Below are 16,352 nucleotides of genomic sequence, written 5' to 3'. Positions count from 1 at the left end.
GTGTATATATGTGTGTATATATATCTGAATCACTTTGCTGTACACTTGAAAGTAACACAACATTGTAAATCAACTATACTCCAATTTTTTTAAAAGTTAATTTTATTGATCTCTAAAACAAAAGAGAAACTTACCCATGTTCACCCAGAGAGTGACAGACCCATGATTTAAATTTAGCTCAATCTGATCTTAAATCCCATAATATTTTTACTTTTCTATGCTCTCTATTTATTATTAAATATTATATTCATTCCAGTGATTTTAATTTGTGAAGATTAAAGGATATACAACATAATATATTTTAGCAGAACTGCCACAAAGTAATTAAAATTTAAAAATATTTTGGTACTTATTTTAATTTATCTTAATTATTCTGGTCAAATATGGCCTTATTATATTAATTGAAATAAAGGCTGACTTCTGATAATGGGGTCAAAAGAAATAAAAGTGGAACACATCCATCTCTTTGAGCTTCAGCCAAGCCAAGTACCACATATGAGGGGCATTCCATGGCTACTCAGCTCTCATGGACTTGGTTCTGGAGCAGTGGCCTCGTCCTGTCTCCCAGTTTCAGACTTTCTTCTTTCACCTCACCTTTCAGATTCCATGCTATAAACTTGGTACCTCTTCCTGCCCAAGGCCACTTCTTAGCCCAAGGTGGACCTATAGACATAAACTTGCAGCATCTAGGACAGGAAAGAATTAAGATAAATGATCCTGTGCAACAAAAGTACACCTTTCTAGTTGCTGAAATTCTCTGATTTGCTAAACATGATGGCTCTCTTTGATGAATGCTAGAGACATGCTATCAATTCTCTAAAAATTTTTAATGCATATTGCTATGCCATGTATACAATTTCCAAGATTATAGCTTGTCTCATATGTTGCATTTTATTATCTCATTCTTTTCTTAGATGAGCTGCACATACAAGGTGGTAACTTATTTCCTTAAAACTTTCATAATTCACAAGGTAGGGTGTATATTCTTCAGAGAACTCCTATAGATAATTAATCTCACCTTGTTTTCTTTGTTTTCTTCCTTCCTACTGTCAATTCTTTAGTTTTCATTTTAAGAGTGATGCCAGAGGTCCTGGTCTCCTGGATTTGCAGAATGGGATAGCCTGGATTGGGGTTGTTTTACTCTGGGAACTTGTGCTCTGTACAACTAAAAAATCAACAAAATTATAAACATTGTTATTACGTTTCATTAATAATTATAGCTTCCTGGGTGAAATAGTGAGCATGCTCAATTGCAAAAGCAGGAGATTCTTTTGGAATTATAGTCAGCATTTTCGTCTTGAAGGACTGTTTATAGCCTCTTAAAACAAAATAAAACATACTTCCCAAATTTTGCCTGCAGCAATTGACACAAAACATGAACGCAAATAATCCACCTCCAGGCCAACCTTCTGTATAACCAGTAGATGGTCACTCCAGTGAACATTCTGGTTACTTATTGAAATCAAGAATCTTTCCTGCTCCATCAGGGAATTCAGTACCAGATCCAAGGTCAGAGCCGGACCTCATCTTGGGGGTGGAGGTTAAGTAATGCAAAGCATCCACAGAATGGCTAGAGGCCAAGGAGCAGGGCTTGTGACTCCAGAACATGGCAGCTCAAGGTGAGATTAAGTTTTTAAAGGGTCATTAAGAAGTACTCACTGTTAGAAGCGGTGAAAATGGGGAAGTAAAAAGGGAAGGTTTCAAGGATGACTTGGTAAAATCCTGTTTAAAGGACTTGCTGAGCAAAGAATCCATCCTGAAAAGGAAGAGTAGGAAAGGAAAAAAAAAACTCAAAACCACTTTTGAATCTTTTTGTGAAAGAGTTTAACTGTTTTTGCTAAAATGCTAGTATGTATTTAAATGGCTGATACGTTGACTTGAATGACATTTTAAAACAATAAACTGATGCAAAGGAAATGTCTGGAAAGGTATACACAAAAGTAGGAATGTTGGTTGGTCCCTGAGAGTTGATGTTACAGCATTTTTTTCCTTCTTTATACATTTCTGTATTGTTTTCCCCCAATGAGTACACACACTGCTTTCACAATTAAGGAGGAATAAACAGTGAATTATTTTTGTTTAAAAAAAATAAATTTTACAGTTGGTCTTAATCTGTAAAATAAATGTTCCTATAGCTAAGTTAGCAGCTCAAAACACCATTGGGGAAGCAGGATCTGTGTGACAGGAAAAACAGAGACTAATTAAAAACAAATGAACACAAAAGCTTGGGTTTTGCGACAGCAGCAGAATTTACAGAATTACAACACCTCTAGAATTATGGAACCCACAATTTCCTGCATGTGTCTGTTTCTGCCAACTTCTGGTTGTCTGTGGCTTTCTTAAAATATTCTTGGAAGGGACTCCAAGAAATCATCAAATCAGTTCAATGTTCTTTAAGTTATAGTCTAACAAAGGCTCCAGCATTTCTACAGGAGCTTCCCATTCGTGTACGTATTCCAATATTCTGCCACACACTTGATTTAAATCCAAGATTGCGCAGACTTAACTTAGCTCCTACAACATTTGAAACCCTTTCTCACGTTGTAATTTTCTTAACCAATGAGGTAGTTATTATTGTCCACATTACACAGGAGGGTCAACTGAAGCTCAGAAAGTGATTGCCAAAGGTCTCATAGCAACTTGTTTGCCAGGCTGGGATTGAACTCAGATCTTACAACTTGATGTCCAGTGCCATTTTTTATATGACACTAAGACTGCCTCTGGAGAAGTAAAAAGATGTGACTGGTAGTCCTGGTATCCCCATATGAAGCCTCTGGGGCCCTTGGAGAGGCAGGCTATGTAAGTGGTCAATACATGGATGGTTAAGCTTTCCACAGCTCTAATTATGTGACTGGCTTTATGTTCGTGCCACCCTATAAGTGGGAGAGGAGTTCATGGTAACACTTCCTTTAACTGAAAACCTCTTGTTTCCTTGGATTATTGCTTTTCCTCTTTATAAGTTTGTCATGAATTGAGTGAAGGAGCTGTAGTTTCAAAAGTTCTATTAACCAAAAATAAATAACGTTAATAAGTGAAAAGAACAGAGGGCAAAAATTAAGAAATTTTAAGGAGAGTCATAATAAAATATTACACTAAAATTATCCAAGAATAGACAGAAGGGTCTTTGTAGATACAGAAATTTCAAAATACATGGGTGGTCCTACTAATTTGTGGATCAGTTGAAATATAAACTATATAAAATTGATTAGCATATTCTAATCAACTCCACTCTGCCCAGGGATCTCCAGGGATACTTAATCCACAGCTGCCATTGCCAATATGGCTGATTTTTTTCTTGTCAGTAATTTTCTTATCCCCAGTCTAAAATTCAGAATTCAGCAACAGACTAGCTTTTTACCTTATACATCGTGTGGTAAATTAAGTTATTACTACTAGGGAATATGAATATGAAAATATGCACATATACCTTGGCCACTAATCAATTTTCAATGGAATGAAATGGCTCATTAAGTCACATTGGTAATTCAAGTTGAAGTTTTTTGTACCTGGTCAAGTGATAAATTATGCTTATGTTCACTTTTTTGTTCCCAAGAATAATGATAGCTAGATTGTAGGCTCCTTAAAGGCAGAGATAGATTGCATTTTGTACTTTATTTGTAACAATCATGGCATTAGGGATAGTACTGATTAAGAAGTAGGTACTCAATAAATACTTGTGGAGTTTACTGATTTGCTTATGCATCTTCTTGGTATTGACAACCAAATAACTTATTGGATTAAAAACAGAAGTAAGGATAGTAGTATATCTACCAATTCATTTCCCTTTAGCCACAAATATCAATGTGCAAAGGATCTATGTTAGACAGGGTTCTTAACCTGAGCTTCAGAGGGTGTTCCCTTAAGTTCCTGAAATTTTATTCAAATTTTTTTTGTGTTCATATTCTCACTTTCCAGAGGAGAGGATCTAGAGCTTTCTTCAGCTTCCAGGAAATCCATCATTCCATAAACTATTAAGAACCTGTGGTCTTTAATATTTTCGCCTGTCTCCGGAATGTCAGCACTGATAACTCTGGAAGCCCACCTACATTTGCTTGGAATACACTATAACCTTTTTCCTCTGATTTTTGACTTCCCTAAACATGCTTGATCTCCAGTTAGAATTAAATTGCCCTAAGTAATATCTGAAATAAAACAATGTATAAGAGCATGAAGAGAAACAGGATAACTTGAAACTTCTTCTTGTTCCCATGCTACACTCTGTACTGAGCTGGCATTTGGGTCCAGGTGCAAGTCAAGGTGTTTTTTTATCATTTAAAACTCTAATGCACTAAGTGATCTGTGACCTAATTATGGGGGAAATTACCTGTATCCTTATGCGTGCTCACAGCCACTAAACTCAACAGCAGCATTTCAGCTAACGGTCCCTGCCTTCTCACTTGAGAGAATTTGGAGCAATCTGCTCCCAGCATGAGGAGTTGATTTTGGAATTCAGGGTACATCTCACAGCCTAAATTTACCAGTCTTCAGAGGCAGAAAGCTTTTGTTCTAACTTTAGATGGGCAGATTAGTTAATTGTAGTCAAATCAGTTTAAAGGGTTTCTCTACACACCCCACCCTTTCCCAATCCAGTATTTTTAAGGAAGTTAATGTTTGACTAGTTCATTGCACTGCTGCAAATTGAAAAAAGCAGTTACGTTAAGGAGCATTCCCTTTTTAGGAAGAAAAATCGAACCTTTATAATTATGCTATTAATTCTCAGTTCAACTGATAATAACATATGAAAATGAATTTCTCGGTAGAACATTTTATTATTATTTAGTGTTTAGCTAGCATGAAGAGCAATGGTTTATAGCATTTTAATCCTAGCTAGTCCTCTAAACTTTTAAGCAGGTCAGAAACACTTTATCTCTTATGTTGTTAGTCTTTCTTTCTATGGTTTATCTTTTAAATTAACATACATTAAGATTGCTCCAAGCCTACATTCTTATTTTTAAATGTTGGCTTCCTGTAAACGTATTTGTTTTTACAAACACAAGGTCTAATCCCTTTGGTGCTCATCAGAGAAGTTATGGCTTTGTTCCATTCTTCCATCCCACCAAGTAAGCAAGCACTTGGGAAGCTGTTGAATGAAACCATAAAGGCAACTTTTTAAGCAAAACAAAATTATTTAAAATTATTTTGGAAGACTCTGACTCATAGCCATTTTAAAGGTTGGCTGTCAAGAGTCCATTTTGGGTGTCAGAGTTTTTCTGCTCCTCCTGCAAGTTCTAGAGCTTCCTTTCAAGTAAAAATTTAAAATACCTAAGCTTTCAACCTAACAAAAAAGCACAAGAATTCCATATCACAACAAGTGGCTTCTAAGAAGATTGTAAATTGAGTGACAGAAGAGGAATCATTTAAAGGGACTCCCACTAGAGAACAGACGGCAGCACCCAAATAAATCCATTTTAATTTTCACTTAATTTCAGTTCTATTTCAAAGCTGTGATATCATGAGTGGAGAGAGAAGCAGCTCATAGAAGAGCCTGAATTCAAAGGAACTGAAATTTAGCATGGAATGTAAAATCGAGGACTTTTGCTTCTAAGAGAATGACTGTAGAAATACCAAGGTTGAAGGATGTGGGCTTGGTGCTACAGCAGAATTAGTAGTCTGGGGTGACCCTGCATGTATTGGCAAGTAGCCATTAAGTAATGCTCTTTACAAGAGAAAATCTTGTACCCGACAAGCTATCAGAAACGTGCATTTCTCTTAAACCTCTTTTCCTGCCCTTCTGCTCTAGAAGAGACATTATAAACTGCTAACGAAATGTGACTTTCATGTTGAGAGACTGGATTCCCCCAGGACTGAAATGAAGCACACTTTAGCCTTCTCACACCCAGGTGCCCCATTGGGTTCCCTGCAGAGTGATCTCTGCCAGCACCTTGGTGAGACTGCACAATGGGTCAGTACTCTCTGCTGTTATTCTTTGCACTGGGGCTCTGGCCGCCAGAGGGGAAAATAGTCACACACAGGGAAATGGTATAAGTTAAAATCAAGCAAGTCTGGTGGGGTGGTAATGACTTTCCCAGCATCCAAGTCTTCGCCTTCAGAACATGTGAAGCTAGAAGACAATGTCATTCATTCAGCATTTATAGAGAACACACAAAGTACACGGTACTGGGCTCAGTACTGGAGGGCATGCAAAAGTGTACGAAACACAAACCCTGCCCCCCGCCCCTGCCCGAGAATTCTTGCCAGGAAGGGTATTTCAAGTATCAACCAGACCTTATGACCCTTTAAGAAATTCCTGAGGGAATAAAAGTGCATTCAGAATTTAAAACAAGCATGGAAAAGAATACCGCTAGGACAAGAAGTCTTTTAGGAGAAAGGGCATGTAAATGTGCCTGAAAATTTTATTTCTACGGTATACAATGTAGCTCGGATGAATGAGAGAGTAGAGGTTTAAAGGGCCAAGAGCGGCGCCAGGCTGGCCGGTTCTTGGAGAAGCCGGACTTCAAAGAAGTCGGATGCCTGCACAGTTAGCTGAATCCGAACAAAGAGGAAGCCGGCACTTTTACCTGGGAAGTGGATAACTTCGAGGAAAAGTGGCCTCCGAGGAGGAAAAAAGGCAACATTCCGCCCGGAGTGGAACCCCTCACAACCCTCGACTGTGCCTGCTGACCGCACCCTTGACCGACCTCACCCTCGCTCCCCCGCCCGGCTTCCTCTACCCAGTCTAGGCGGCAGGCCGCGCTCGGCCGGGTTCCACCGCCCACTCCACGCCCGCAGCTCTTGCACGCGCCGGCTCCAGCCGGTAATCGGCCACGTGCGCCGGGTTCCCCGCTCGGCCCCTCAGCGGGCCGAGCGCCTCCAAGGCTGCGGTGGCCACGGTGGGGGCTCGATCCCCGTCCCCGCGCGCCCAGGCGAGAAGTCCGGACAGCGGCGGTGGCGGGAGCGAGCGGCCCGGCCCCTCCCTAGAGGGAGCAGCGCGACAGTGGGCTGCGGGCGCCGCCTCTGCTGCATCGGTGGCTGCGCGTTCCGCTCGGCCCAGCCCAGCTCGGCTCTGGAGCCCGCGCGCGCCGCGCTGCCTTCCCCTCCTCCTCTGCCACCGCCCCGCGGGCAGCTCCCGCGGGCCACACGCACGTTCGATTCTCCTTTCCCTGGTTTACGGATTTCCGAGGGCGAAGAATTTCGCCTCGGTCCCTGCGAGTGTCTCTCGGCCTCTCTCCCTCTCCCCTCGCGACTCCCCCTTTCCGTGGGCGCGCGCGCGCGCACGCTCACACACACACACTCACACTCGCCGGCGCGCGTGCGCACGGCCGCGCGCCCTGAGCCGCGGAGTCTCCAGCGCCGCTCAGCAGATCCCACTCTTTCCGGCGCCGCTACTCACACAGGCTTCCAGCCGCCACTGGGCGTCCTCTGTCTGCGGTAGCGCAGCCGAGGCGGCGGTGGGAAAGGTAGCTGCAGCCCGGCGCGGTCTCAGAGCTCCGTGCCCTGGACCGAGTCCGGGGAGAAGCAGAGAAGGAGGACGCAGAGGCGAGGAGAAGCCGCGCCGCGCCCGGGTCCGCGCGGCTGGCTGCCTCCGCTACCGGTACCGCGGCCCCAGGTAAGCTGCTCCGGGGCCCGCAGCATCCCCGGGGCGTCCGGGCTCGGAGCGGGGGTTCCGCGGTCCCGCCGCCGCCGCCGCCGCGGCACCAGGACGGAGGCTCGGAGGGGAGTGGGCTCGGGGGGAGGGGAATGGAGCTAGAGGTGAGGCCGGTAGGGAGGGGGGCAGGGGAGCGTGGGGGCTTCACCGCAGCCCCCCGCGCCCTTCCCCTCCCTACCTCAGCTCCAGCCGGGTGACTTTTACGAGCCTGGGGGCGCCTGGCGCCCCAGACAGCTATTCTCAGCTCTCCCCCGCGCCGCCAGCCAGTGTTGGCTGCGGGCTCCGCGCCCGCCGCGCGCCTCCCACCTCCCGTGCACCTTGGACAGCGCACCCCGCTGCCCGCCGCCCCCTGAACCGCACCCGGGTCCGCGTCCTGCTCGCGCAGCCCTCCCGCTGCTCTCTTCTTTCCCGGTTGTCACCCTCCCGCCCTGCATCCCTTCTCCTCCCAGCCCTGGCGGACTCCTCTGGGTGCGGGCCGGAAACTTTCCTCCCCGCCTTGTCTGAACTAGGTACTATTGTTGTTATTTGTGACTGTCCCCTTACTCGGGGAACTCAGACACAGTGGACCGGTCTTCCTCGGCGGGAGGCCCGGTCCAGCCCGAGGCAAAAGAGGCATTGGGCAGCAGGACTCGGCAGCTGCCAGGGTGCAGAGCCTACGCCTCGGTAGCCGGACGCCTGCCGCCTCCCCTCTTCTCCGGACTCCACACGTGCGCGCCTCCCACGGACGCCGCCCCTCCCCGACCACCCCACGTCCTCCCCCTGCACTGCCACGGCCACCCCATAGGTTGGACACCTGGGGCTTGCGGGTCCTGATTGGCTGAAGGCGTAACCCCGCCTCCTTTCCGTGTTGGGGGGGTGGTTTGGAGTATTGTGGTTGTCATCCCGCGGCGCGCACATGGGGGAAGTGGGGTCGACAGGTGGGGAAGCCGGGCCCGGTTGGATCCTCGCGTCCCATTGTGTATAGCTACACTCTCATCCGCCTTCCTCCAAATGCGCTCCTGCTTTTCTCCTTTTCTGTTTTTTTCTCAACATTTTGCTGCTGTGATATTAAAAGAAAAAACTGGCTTGTAACCTTATTTTTATTAATATTGTGTTTGCTCTGTGGTGATTTTTAAAGCAGATCTAGAAGAATGAGGGAAACAAGTGCTTATGGGGAGGTTCGTGGCAAACTGGGCTGCAGATTTGAGTCTGGTAGTTTGGAGAAAGTAATGGGTGCCTAAGGGTTATGAAGAGGGTGGAGAAAGTGAGAAGGAAATTGTTTCTTGGTGAGGGCCAGACACAGGTGAGCAACCTTGAGAAGCTGAGGGAGAAGGAAGTGGGTCATGTGTAGGGTGAGACATGAAGGAGAAACCCGGATGGGCGCTCCCGGGAGCGTTTTGCTGAAGATGGCTCTGTCTGGAAAAGTAATTTTGACTAGTATTCAGTTCATTATTTAACACACTTTGTTTCTGTTTTGCTAACGTTGCCCTTTTGATAGATTTTATAGTAATAATGTCAATCCACGTAATGGGTTTTGCTTATTCCAGTTTCTTGCAATATATCTATTTGCAAGTGGTAATGAATTTCAAAAAGTGAATTTCAAAGGCTCCTTTAGAGGGATGCACTAAATAGTTAAAGTGCTTTGGTATATTGTGAAGGGAGACGGATGAGCATTGCATAAAATCCAAAGACTGTTCTGGCATTATTTAGGGTCTTTGCAGAAATATATGTGTGTGCGTGACACTGATTTCTCTTCATTTCAAAGCATGATTGCCTCTGGCACTTTCCAGCTTTAATTCCTTCAGGCTGTTTTGATGTTGTGTCTGTACATCTAAGAGTATTGTAATTCTTATCTTTAGAAACCTTGTCAGTGGAAGACAAACAGCAACTGATGCAAGCTAATGTTGACAACTTTATAGTGAGTACACTGTGCATTATTTTATTTGTAAGCTAGTGAAATATGCAAGAGTAACATAGCATGACTGTTATTCCCTAGGAACCAATATCAAAACAAAGTGGGGAATCACATGAGGCTATTCCAGGGAGCACAATTCAATTATTTAAAAAGTGAATATATGTTAAGATTCTTGGGTGTAAAGAAAAGCAGAATATTCCCATTTGAATTATTATCTTTGTACACAGTGGTAGCAGATGATTTGAAGTAAAACAACATATTAAATATGTTTGATGATTCCAAAGTAGATAGTAAAGGCTTTCCATTATAATTTTTATATAGGTAGAATTACTTTTCTGACTGAAGAACTTTGTATTCAAGGGACAGAATTTGATATATCTGGCAAAATTGGAAATTATTGCTATTGTTGAGAAAATAATTCTTACTATGTTTTCATATCTCCAGGTCATGCTTTGATTTGCCCTCAGGGATTTAGATTCTAGTTTTTGGCCTATCAAATTGAGATGGGTTGGAGGTAGGTAGAACAAAAATGTATATAGTCACACACACACACACACACACACACACGCAAAATATATGTATGTATATCAGCACACAGCTATATATTTATACACATAATTTGGGGGTACATTCAGTGTGTTTAGTTGTATATATGTTATTGTCATCCTTAGAATTTTTTCTCATTTCTTCTTGTCCAAACGGTGGCCCTGTTTTAAACTATGGAAAGCATTATCACCAGTAAAATTGGCCAATAGATCATGGAAACAGACAATAGTATTTTGTTGCTTGGCAACCACCTACTGTGAATGAAAAACAAAGCAGTGACAGCTGCTTCCACATCCTTACACTCATAACTGTAGCTCAAGCATCGCAACCCTCCAAATGAGACAGATCTACTAACAACTTTCATTTGAGGAAGGTGAAGCTGTTTCCTTTTGGGGATGTTTTTAAAATGTACATTTAAAATTTTTATTATAATAAGAATTATATTGTTATTGTGGGATGAAATGAAGCATCTAATTTCAATTGCCCTCCTAAGCCTAGTATAAACTGAAAAATGCAAGACTGGGAGGATTGTTTAGACCCTTCTCATTCTTCCCTTCATAGTCATTAAGCACCGTAAGCACATTTTCTGCTGCCGTCAGATGCTCTTAGGATTTTACAAAAACTTGAGTTCTCTGTGATACCTAAATAGGTGACTGGATTTTACTGCCAGGAGAGAGTTAGAGACTGATGCTTTGGCCTAACCCTTTAGTTTTAAGGGACACTGAGGCACGGTTAGGTGTTGTGACTCGAGCCTGGTTACAGAGTCATCTCCAGGATGTCTTGCCTTGGGTCACACTTGAAAAATTTTCTCCTGTTTCCTCCCTCAAATTATTCTTTCTTTGTTCTTTACACAGAATTTGTAACCAAGATTTTTATCCTAATAAAGATACTTAGAAAATACAGTAATATTTGGGAGTCAAAATTCAGTGTTGACACCAGGCTACATTATGGTTTTAGATGCATTGTGTATTCAGCCCTCAGTCGCGCAAAGTCCTGTGACTTTCCACCTCTTTCCTCAAACTGGGGAAGCCCAGTCCCTTGCTTTGGTAATTGTTTACATCTTTGGACAACCTTTAATGACCTATTATTCTCTAAATGAATTTTAAACGGGGATGAGATTGAGGATTGTGTTGGTCAGCTTGTACACCTGCAAGAGTTTAACCATTACAGCTAATTTATCACGTGTTGTGGTCTGTCTGCAACGTGAGAGATGTACTGTTGATCTAGTGATCTGGGCTCAAAAAAAAAAAAGAGATACAAACGAACTTATTTACAAAACAGAAACAGACTCACAGAGAACGAATTTATGGTTACCAGGGGTGAAGGGTGGCGGGGTGGATAGATTGGGAGTTTGGGATTGACATGTACACACTGCTATATTTAAAACAGATAACCAACAAGGACCTACTGTATAGCACAGGGAACGCTGCTCATTATTTTGTAATAACCTAAATAGGAAAAGAATTTGAAAAAGAATAGATACGTGTATATGTATAACTGAATCACTTTGCTGTACACCTGAAACTAACACAACATCGTTAATCACCTATGCTCCAATATAAAATAAAAATAAAAAAAAATAGACTACATGGGACAGACTGTGTAGCTGCATAATCTTCGTTTCAGTCTTTTATCAAAGCTGTCTTGCCAAATGTATTACCTGAAGCCTGCTTGTGGAGGACAAGTCATCTATCTGTGAGAGATGGCAATAGTGCAGATTTCTTCTGAACTCTGAAATGATAATGAATGGAGTACTGGATGGCGAACTTGGATCACATGTGCATTATTAAGGCTTTTTTCTAAACTTAGGCAATGTATTGTATGTGTGATACATTTTGAGGTTCCTTATGCTATTTTAAAAATCTGTATTCTGTTATTTATTATTTATGACAAAGGTAGTCATTTAACTTTAATACACCTTAACTGGAAGAAAAACTTGGATTGGACTGGTTGGAGAAACAATGTAGTGACAGTATTAAGTACCATTGCAGAGCCATTTTCACCAGAAAAGCATGTACTGTAGCAGATTTGTAGGGGGGAGTAAATTGATTTACAGCATGTTTAACCTAGTTTTAGAAGTCTGCTATGACTTGTTCTAGCTAGAAGGATTTCCAAGCAGAATAATAATTTCGCAGATTTCAAGTGAACGTCACTGATTTTTAAAATCATTTTTCACAGTCTGGTTGTAGTTTGTTCAGGACAAGTGCTTGCTTTGGATCCTTTAGGATTAATCTGAATTTTAAGGTTATTATCATTTAAAAAAATTCAGAACCGTTTCTCTTTGCGTGGCGTGATGTTAAATATCCTGTAGTTCATACATTTAATTTATTCCACTGGAATCTTGAAATTTAATTAACTTCCCTCTCCTATCTTCATGTTCACGAGAATGTGTGTATGCATATGTGTTTGCATTCTTTTCCTTTTCATGGTTTTCATCCTAATGATAGAGCACCAAAGGGCCTGATTTGTATTTTTTTCATACAGTAAAGAGAAGCTTTAAACAAGAGATATTTGCGTTTTCCATTCCCTTATGTCAGCTTCTGCTATTATAACCTGTAAACTCTCACCCAAACAGGATGATTGCTAAACAAGCAAACAAATAAATATTTATCCAAGCAGCATCCCATTTGCTGCCCTCCAGGCTGGCCAAGAAAGCATATTTTCTCATTCCTAGACACACATATACTTCCACACCCACCCACATACACACTGAGTTTAAGGTCCTGTAGATTTTTTTTTTTTTTTTTTTTAAAGAGTGGACGGAAATAGTATTTGATTGGGAGATCTGTGTATGATAGATTTTAAGTAAAGATGATGTATTCAGATTCTCAGTAATGTAGCAGCAGAGGAAGAATTAAATTGAATTATTCCCTTTGGAAAAAGTTCAAGTTTATGCTGAGAACATAACCCATGACCCTTACAACAGTGCCCGGAACAGAGCCTGCCACGTGGTAGACACTCAGCGTGTATTTTGAGGAGTATTCACCTGCTGCCTCCTTTATGTGATGCTGCAAATATTTCAGTCTGTATCTGCATGAATAGCAAAAGTTGGGGAAATGGAGGAGAAATGACTGTACTTTTCTAATTGTTTCTGGCCCTGTATAAAAACATGTCAAAACAACTAACTTAGCCAGTGATATTTTGGAATATACTTCTTGTCGGTGTAGAAAGTTATACCAAGGGTATTGATTTTTCACAAATACAGCCATCCTAAGTACAGAAGAGCTCTTTAATAGCCCACAGCAGCATAACAAATGTAACGGCAGCTGGGCCGAAGGAATACTTTATTTAGCTGGAGCTGGAGGGTGAAATCTGTTCGCCCCAGTGTAATTATCCAGACTGGAGTGTGGCCAGGGCGCTGTGGTTAACAACCCAGATGGGGAGAAAAGCCCCCGATGAGGTCTTTAGTGACTCCGACTGTCCAGACCTCTGCTTTGGTTTGTAAGAGAGCACCTTGAGTAGCTTGAAAACCACAGAAGCTGTTGTGCATTTAAGGGATAGAGCCCAGAGTTACCATCGAGGTCCCAGGTACCAAATTTCTGGTGATTGGAAGAAGTCTTAATTCTGAGAGATCAGTGGCATTGAAATAAGACTTTCTTCTTCATCCTGCTCCATCTTTGTGAAGTATGTGAAGGGCGACCGTGTCTCTGGGGACAGCCCTGGCAGAATCACCAGGTAGGGTAAAGCCTGACAGGCTTCCAATTCCCCGTAAAGCATCCTTCACCTTTCCACCGCTACCTCCGTTGTTTGTCTCGCTTGTAGGGTTTAATTCAGTTTTGTAGCAGCAAGTGTCTGTTAAGGTGTATGCTGATCAAAGGTTATAGAGCTTTTCTGGAGGGATTCCTGAGTGTCTTCCGTATATTAGGGGCTCAATAGATATTTGTTTCATTTTACTACCATTTTGAGAGATAGGGAAGATAGTTATGTCCACAGAACCTATGTAAGTAATACCATACTGTTTCCTTTTAAGATGATTTCTTTAACAAACATTTATTGAGCATTTACTATATGACTGGCATAGTATCCGGCTTTGGGGATCATAGAGATTATTAAGGCACAGTTCCTGCTTGTAGCAGAGAATATGCTGCCTGCAGGGAAGACTTGCAGGAAGTGCACAAATTCAGTGTGGTTTACAAGTGACTGTGCTGGGGGGCGAGGGGAGAGGAAGTTTGGAGAGCAGGGCAGGGGGCAGACCATGGAAGAAATAGTAAGACCCATCAAAGATTTTGAACTTTATGATATGGGTCAGTGCTTCACAGTCTCCCCGTTCTTGCCACAGTACTGATTCCTGGGTCCCAACCCCGGCCCCCCGAATCAGACTCTTCAGGGACACGCCAAGTCAAGTAGACACATTCATATGCCCGGATGCTCACCGCTCCCATGCACATCTGCAGAATTCTTCTGCAAGCACCTACTGTTCTCCACCTGAGGGCTTTCTCTCTCACATGTGGGGCAGCTGTAGGGCAGCGAAGTTAGATGGCCCCAGGAGTGGACCTCATCCAGTGATTGAAGAGAACTGGGTGGCAATACGCTAGCATCTTGGCCCATCAGGTGCAGAGACTGATGTGTGTCCTACGCTGTGTCCCAGGATCCCTTAGTGAGACTGATGATGTTGCCCATGGTGGCTGTCTGCTAGATAATCTGGACTTTGTTGGCTGCCTTCCTTTCCTGTACTAGTCCTTCCTAGGATCTGCTCCCAGACGAATAGCTTGCATTTAAATTCTTTCATGGACTTCCCTGGTGGTCCAGTAGTTAAGACTCCACACTTGCACTGCAGGGGGTGCGGGTTCCATCCCTGATCAGGGAAGTTCCGCATGCCACGCAGTACGGCCAAAAGAAAAAAAAAAAAAAAGGAAAAAAGTAAATAAATTCTGTCTCAAGGTCTGTTTCTGGAGAAACCCAACGGAAGATACTGAAGAATCTGCTTCATTTATTTTTCAAATAATGCCCCCACTGGTTTTCTTCATTAGGCAAATTTGGGCACTCCGGCCTCAGGTGATAGAGGGCTACTGAAGAATTAAGGTGAGGGCATCGTTACTCTTGATTTGCAGCTGAGAATGACCTTGCCGGCAGGTGTGTGGGGAATGGATTGATAGTGGAAGAGTTGGGGGCCTGGAGACCAGCTAGGAGGTGGCGGTGCCTAGACAAACAGAGAAGATAGTGGCTGGGAGGCTGGAGATGGGGAAAGGATGCAAGAATGATTTGGGTGGAAAGCTGGCTGGAAAAGTCAGCAGGACCAAGAGGCCTGAGACACGTGCTCACTTAGCTCATCCCAAGACGGAGACATGAGTCCTCCACCCGCGGCTCGGCCTGCTGTCCCTCCAGCTCGATACCCCCTAAAGGGCTGAGACGCCTCTGCCTTGCCTGTAATCGTGGTCAGGCTCTCTAGAGTTAAGTAGTACAGTTCTGGGCATAAATAAAAGAAGACAGAAAGATAAATTGAAGCATATAAATAATTTACCACCAGATCATTAAAGGAAGAAAGTTATATTTTACCGGTGGGATTCGTGGAGTGGTAGAGGAGAGTTGGAGAGATGTCTGTGGCGCGTGTCCATTTTGTGATGAATAGTGATTTTTTCCCCTCATACTCTTGGCTAAGAAGGGATTTTCATCCAGCATCAGTTTCTGGAAGACCTAGCATGCACTTCTATCTATTGTTTTCCCCGCTTCTCCCGTAGCCTATATTTTAGCTAAGTGAATGAGTGGTAGCTGGGAGTGGGCTGGCTCTTTCCTCTTGGTCTGTCAAAGCGCCAGGCTTTTTTCCTGCAGTTTCTCCTGCCGGTTCTTAGGCCACCAGCTCCCAAAGGAGATCAAAAGGGTATGGAGGCTGGGAGAAGGGAAGCATGCATCCAGAAAGAGAGCGGTTTTGAAATGAATTCTTAATCACGAAATGAGCAGGTTAAGGCTTGTTAGCTGATCTGAAATAAGATCAGGCAGTCTCCTAATTGTCCCGTGCATGAAGACTAAGGTCCTGGCTCCGTCTGCAGTCAGAAAGGCAAAGGCTGAATAATCAAACAAGAGCAACCTAACACCATCATATTTCTGCAAAGGTAGCATTGAGCCAATGACAGAGAGAAGACGGAATTCTGAGAAGTTGTAGAGGGGGCCAGCACAGAGTTTACTGGGCCTTGCTTCACCGGGAGATCAGAGTCCTGACGGTAGGAACACTGCGCTCGTGAGTGTACAGACCGGAGACACTAGGGGTGAAACACAGTGGAAAGGAAGAGGCCTTATTAATTTAGAAGAGTAGGCACATATTTATGATATTTTTTAATTAAATTTTTTATTTGGGGATCATTACAGATTCATGTGCAGTTGTCAGAAATA

General features: G+C 43.2%; 1 protein-coding gene and 1 long non-coding RNA gene across 10 annotated transcripts in view; one reads left to right on the top strand and one right to left on the bottom strand.

Annotated features, from left to right (window-relative positions):
• Positions 1-382: 382 nt before the first annotated feature.
• Positions 383-7,362, bottom strand: LOC133076224 (uncharacterized). Of its 4 annotated transcripts, none has more exons than XR_009697511.1 (4): positions 7,331-7,362; positions 1,660-1,756; positions 1,019-1,165; positions 383-686 (listed from the first exon to the last, which is right to left on the bottom strand). It is a non-coding gene; the product is annotated as an uncharacterized LOC133076224 (long non-coding RNA). The 4 variants fall into 4 exon arrangements; XR_009697512.1 differs by lacking the exon at positions 7,331-7,362 and adding an exon at positions 7,236-7,310; XR_009697509.1 differs by lacking the exon at positions 7,331-7,362 and adding an exon at positions 6,672-6,785.
• ENOX1 (ecto-NOX disulfide-thiol exchanger 1) overlaps positions 7,239-16,352 on the top strand; it is a 612,162-nt gene continuing 603,048 nt past the window's right edge. For all 6 annotated transcript variants that reach the window (XM_061170742.1, XM_061170743.1, XM_061170741.1 and 3 more), the window contains exon 1: positions 7,239-7,546. The gene's annotated coding sequence lies outside the window, so the exon portion shown is untranslated. The remainder of the gene's footprint in view (positions 7,547-16,352) is intronic.

Source organism: Eubalaena glacialis, chromosome 16 (assembly GCF_028564815.1).
Source record: "Eubalaena glacialis isolate mEubGla1 chromosome 16, mEubGla1.1.hap2.+ XY, whole genome shotgun sequence".
In the NCBI taxonomy this organism is placed as follows: Eukaryota; Metazoa; Chordata; class Mammalia; order Artiodactyla; family Balaenidae; genus Eubalaena; species Eubalaena glacialis.
The sequence above is the reverse complement of the archived record's forward strand: the minus strand, read 5'-3'. Positions and strand labels throughout refer to the sequence as shown.